At 27.9% G+C, this 6,000-nt stretch overlaps 1 protein-coding gene across 5 annotated transcripts in view; it reads left to right on the plus strand.

Moving 5' to 3' along the window:
- LOC129980850 (homeotic protein antennapedia-like) overlaps nt 1–6,000 on the plus strand; it is a 788,317-nt gene that overhangs the window by 585,296 nt on the left and 197,021 nt on the right. For all 5 annotated transcript variants that reach the window (XR_008785259.1, XR_008785261.1, XR_008785260.1 and 2 more), the window contains one exon: nt 3,043–3,131. The gene's annotated coding sequence lies outside the window, so the exon portion shown is untranslated. The remainder of the gene's footprint in view (nt 1–3,042; nt 3,132–6,000) is intronic.

Raw genomic sequence — 6,000 nt, forward strand, 5'->3', positions numbered from 1 at the left:
CTGAAGCATAGTGGAATCTTCAAATATTATCCAATATATATATATATATATATATATTGAACTGTTCTTACATTACAATGAGCTTATTGATGATCAAAACGTTTTAACTGCACAGCTGGCGAAAACAAAATTCATTTTATTCTCCAGAAAAAAACTGAAAATACTTACTAGTGCTATTTCAACTGTGTGGCTTTCAGATTATGCCAAAGATCCCTAAATCCGAGTAGCCATTTGCCAAGTTGGCGACGGTTTACATTTGCTGGCAGTTTAGCACAAAGACCTAAAAAAAAAAAAAAAATAGGATCACGTATTTTACTGGTCTAATTATTATTGGGTCTACATGTTATCGGCATCTCTAAGTTAAAAAAGAAGAAAATATCGATATTAACTAATCAATAACTAGTTAATTAATAATTAATTAAATGGCTTATCTTTTCTATTTTTAAAGATTCAATATTAAAGAAATGGCAATTTTTCTGAGGCATCTCATCGTTGATATCACTTTATAAAAAATTACTAGACTTAAATTTTGTTTCATACTTACATTTTGAATTTGAGTTTTCAAACACGAAAATGATTGCACAGTTAATTCTGGTGAAAGGAATTCTCCAGCTTTAGTTCCTTGCTTCTTAAATATACTATGATTATAACTTATCTTTTTATTTTTCAATAATAAAATAAGTATTTGAACAGGGGCAATAATATGATGTCTGAAATAAAATTTCATGTGAGGTTTCATAAAGAGCCTTGAATGTTTTTAGATATTAGAATAGTGAAGACTGCTATCCTTTAGTCAAATTATATATGAACAGTTATTGCTTATTTAGATTTTCATTGTCAATAGTGGTATCATAGCTATACCATTCCATAGTATACATTCAAAATGTATCTTCTTTGTTCCAATATGCTATTTTCTGATTGTATAAGATTTTGTATTCAAACGTACGTCTCATGCAGATTAAATGTGACTTTTTTTTTTTTTAATTTCTTATAATTTGTTATACGAGAGATTTTCAAGCATTTTTGAGTTCATTAAATAGGAATTTTCAAAAGGCCAATAATTTAACTTGGAATTTGAAACAAATGCGTCCCATTTATTTACTGAGTATTTTGGAAAAAAAAAAAAAAAAAAAAAAAAAAAGAATGCTTAGGCAATGAAGCTATTCGATTTTCAGCATAATATTATAGAACTGACAAAAAACGTAATCAATTTATAATTTTTTTTATGCTCCATAACTTAAACAACTTTAACAAGCTTTTTTTTTTCCTCCTAAAAATAAAATGTGAATTTCATTTTTATATCCTTTTTGAAACCATTTAATAGTGTAATTTCAGTCATGTTATGTTTTAATTTATTCTTTCTTTCTTTTTTTCTTTTCTTATCTTTTTTTAAAATTATATTAAAAAGATGAATTTAGCGTTTTGATTCAAAGTTTCTGTACTTCAAAAATATTTTAACATGAAAAAAAAAAAATATGTTAATCTAAAAAGAAGTAAAAAAAAGGGGGGGTATCATGTTTGGATTTGTCAGACCTATGTTTAGATTATTGTGAGGACATGATATTCTCATTCGCCGACAATCCCGCAACATCATAATCCTTTGCTCACCCATAATATCTGCCTCATGTCCACACTTCCAATCCATCATTCCTAGCACAGCTTAAACATGGATCATTTCCGATCTGCTCCCACTACCCAATCTAACAACACGCCAACCCCTGATTTAGTGCCACCAAGAGAAAGGTAATCATCAACCCCTTCTACCGGTTATCCGGAATCCTGGATCCCAACTCGTTTTTGTCAAAAACCCACAGACCGAGAAATGAGAACCACCCATAGATACAGAGAATGATGCATCAAGAGGGGGTGTAGGCGCGAGGTTGGCGCTGTTTATCAAGTTCAACCGCCAAGAAGACAGGCTTGGATAAAGAGGCGAGTGACAGAGGCATCCTCGAATCCATCATTCTTTATCCTCCTCCAGATAGATTTGGGATCTCATGCTCCAAGGAATCCGGGCGTTATGCATGAGCATGAGTCCTGCTGGCAGGAGCTGATACCGGACCCTTTCCCGTTTTGCTTGACCAGCGTCCAACGTCGGGGTTCGTGCTGATGCATCCGGTATTTGAATAAACCTGAGGATTGATGAGGGGTGTCAAGTCTGGGACTTAGTCTCAGGTTACACAAACAGTGGGAGTCTGTGTGCTTACTTGTTGGAAACAGCTCCGCAAACCGAGTTTACAAGGATTATTTTCGGTAAAATGGAAATTTCATCGCTTGCGGAAACTCGTGAATAAACAGGACTAAATAATTGTCTGGCGAAACTGAGATTTAAGTTTATTTTCGTGAAAACGTGTACATAAAAGTATATATTTGTTTCAAAGGAATTCAACAATCGATATTTTACACACAAAAAAATAAATACTTTGAAAGGTTTGTTGTAATAAAATCAAAATATGCTTTAAAACTTTGAGTTTTTTTTTTTTTTTTTACTTTAAAATACTCAAATTTTAGACATACATCAAATTAAAATTTTAGACATACATTGTAAAACAAATGTGCCAAAAGAAAAAAAAAACAAACTCGGGATTAATATTAAATTTAATGAATTATATTCACCTTCAGAATGATAATATTTAGTTTAAAATTAATTTTACGGGGAAAAATCCCTTCTTAAACAAATTTATTAACTTTATAAAACACATTTTTCCATTTCTCCTACATAAGGTACATGTTAAATTATTCACTTAATAATACATAATAAATCTATGTTTTACCTGTCATTATATTTAAATTCTCTCTCTCTGTCTTAATATTAGTATTTTTTTGTAAATTATGTAATAATTTTATTTTACCTTATTTCTTGATTCTGTCACTGTTTTTGAGATTGAAAACTTAAAATAAATATAATAACTTGCATTAAAAAAGAATAGTCAATGTTTCTTCATTTGATACCATTTAGTTAACATATTTATTATCGTGTATAGATTTTTTTTTCATTTTTTTTTTTTTTCATTTTTACTAAAAATTATTATTTTTTTCCAGCTCTATTCTTCTTTCAAAATGGTATTAGAAGAGCTGTTGACAGATTTAGAAATCTGATAGATTTCACTTTCATGAAAATGCTGTTGAAGGTAATTAATATAACTAATATTTTCTATCTTTACTTTTTTAGTAACTAATTTGAAGTTCAGATAATGAAAAAAAAAAAAGCAGGATTGTATATACATTACAATAAAATAACATGAAGAACAAATAATTTTTGTTTATTATCTTCAAAATCAAATAAATTTCTAAAAATTTTAAAAATATCAAAAAAGGACCATTATTATGTAAATTGAAAAATTGTTTTTAATAAAATATCCAATATTTTTGAACATTTAAAACCAATTATGGATTCAGTTAAAAACTATCCATCATTGGAAGCTTCAAAAATATGCTGAATTATATTCGAAAATAATAAATAAAACCCCAATATGGTTTCTTATAACTTCTCTGTTACTAAAAAATTTATAGAAATTCTTTAGAATAAAGAAAATGACAATATATATATATTCTCCAACAGAATAATTTTGTAGTGAGATTAAAAGATGGAAAATTGGAGCGAAGTTATGAACAAAGTTTCTGACTTTCATTAAAAACTTAAAATATTATAATAATATTTTGGTACAAAAGAAAACAAAGAACTCTCAAAACAATTTGTTTATAAATTGTTTCACTTTCATGCTTTACAAGAAACTAAATTTACTCTATAGTTTCGACAAAACAGAGAAATTGAGATGTTTTACTGGTGTTTGAAACCTCAAACGGGACGTTTACCCCTTTACACCCAGAATATAGCCCCGCCTGTAACTCCTCCCCTAAGTATAACTTCCAATAGTGACAGATTAAGTACTCACTAGGGGTTGTTCGAATAACAATATGTTTTCTTCTTGAAACAGATAATAAGAACAGTTAACAACTTTATTTCTAGACTGCGAGAAAATATTTTATTTTCAATATCTGTGAATTGAAATAATTTTTTAAGTGTTTTTGACTTAGTTGGAATTTTGATCAAGAATAAGACATTTTAATCTGTGTTTTTAAAAAACTGAAAAGTTGAAAATCCACATATTTATAATAAATAATTGTTAAATCAATCCATAGATGCTAAAAATCTGTTAAAAACACGCACAGAGAGAGAGAGAGAGAGAGAGAGAGAGAAGAAGAAGAATACATAGAAAAGAAATGCTAATTGAATGCAAAGAATGATATTTTTACTTTTAAATATACAAGAAGGCAATTGAACTCTTCTTTCAGTGTTATAACGATTAAAAATTAGTTACAATAACATTTTCTGATAGAATAACAGTCCAATTATGCGAAATTAACTGCATAAAATATGCTTTGACTTAAAATGATAATAATAGCTCTAAACACACACACATACACACACATACACACACACACACACACACACACACACACATATAAGAATGATGGCATAAATTTAGAGATAGTGTTTTCTTATTACAAAAATGGATATGTTTATAAGGTTTAAATTTTGTCATATTATATTATTTAAAGTCTTTGATAGTTATTCTGTTTCACTTTAATTTACAGATTATATCGAATTACTCTATTAAATAATAATGACCAGGATAATAATTATAAATTTCTACTTATTGTCTCAGCTTGAAAATATACATAATTTCACTTATCTCTGTTGATAATTAGATTTGGTTGACACAAGTGTTTGGATTATAAGAGTTTTTACAGCATAACCATTCGATATTTGAAAATTAAAAAAAAAAAAAAAAAAAAAAAAAAGGCTTTTAAAACAAATCTAGTATTTGAAAACTCCTGGAAAGCATACATTATTGGATTCTCCTCATTTAACCAAAATTTCTTTTAAGATAACTGCAAATATGAATCTTAAGAAATGTTTTAAAAATAGTAAAGAATAGTTTTAAAAAACTAGATCTAAGGTTGTTTTTAAGTATTGTATGAAACTTAATTTCAATTTTCTGAGGAACCAGCTAAAATCTCTGAACTTATATTTCATTGCCTTCCAATTACTGTAATTCTTTTCGAAATTAGTGAATATCAAAACATGAATATTTTTCTCACTTTTGAATAAGATCAGAAAAGTTTGAATGCTTGGTACATAATTTTAAACTGCTCTGTGTGTGTGTTTTTTTTTACTTCAGTTTATTTATCAATCTTATCTATATATCTGCCTATCCATATATATATATGTGACTCGGTACCCTCTATAATGGCATTTAATATAAATTTTTGGATAGAAATGTGATGCAAATTATAATGTATCTCTACTAATAATAAAAATGAATGTGTGTCTTGGCAATTTAATAGCCAGATAATTTGACTTACAGGCTTACTTATATATATATATATATATATATCTTAGAGGATGGGAAGGAGCAATTCTTTTGAAGTTTTTATTAGAAATTTACTTAATTAAAATTTACCTTGAATTTCATCGTTTTTCTTCGATAACCATCGAATATACTATCTCCCAAATACGAATTTCACACCATTTCAAAATTGAGGGGGGGAAAAGTAGTCTCTTTAGTCGAACCAATTTTGTAATCTTACAAATTTTTTCTGAATTTTCGGCAAAGTTTGAAAAGTATTTGTTTCTTTAATTTCGAATAATAGATTACATTTGAGCCCTGAAATTATAACCATATTTATTTTTTTATCAATTATTTAATCACCTACTTCTCTTTCATTGTTGAAAGCTAAGAAAGAAGAATTCTGTTTAATATCTGTGTAGTTTACAAAAAGAATGAAAAAGCAAAGTTGCAGCACAATTACATTTTTAATAGTGCTATGACATCATGGAACTGGTCTGCATTTGAAAAGTTCTTTTAGACAATGAACAGAACGTATGTAAAACAATTTAATTAACACGGTTTTAATATCTCCCAATTTGACGGATTTATAGACTTACTGTTATGCCTAAACGATTTAATTGAAATTAAATATAACCAATACCTT

Source organism: Argiope bruennichi, chromosome 8 (genome assembly GCF_947563725.1).
Source record: "Argiope bruennichi chromosome 8, qqArgBrue1.1, whole genome shotgun sequence".
Taxonomy (NCBI): Eukaryota; Metazoa; Arthropoda; class Arachnida; order Araneae; family Araneidae; genus Argiope; species Argiope bruennichi.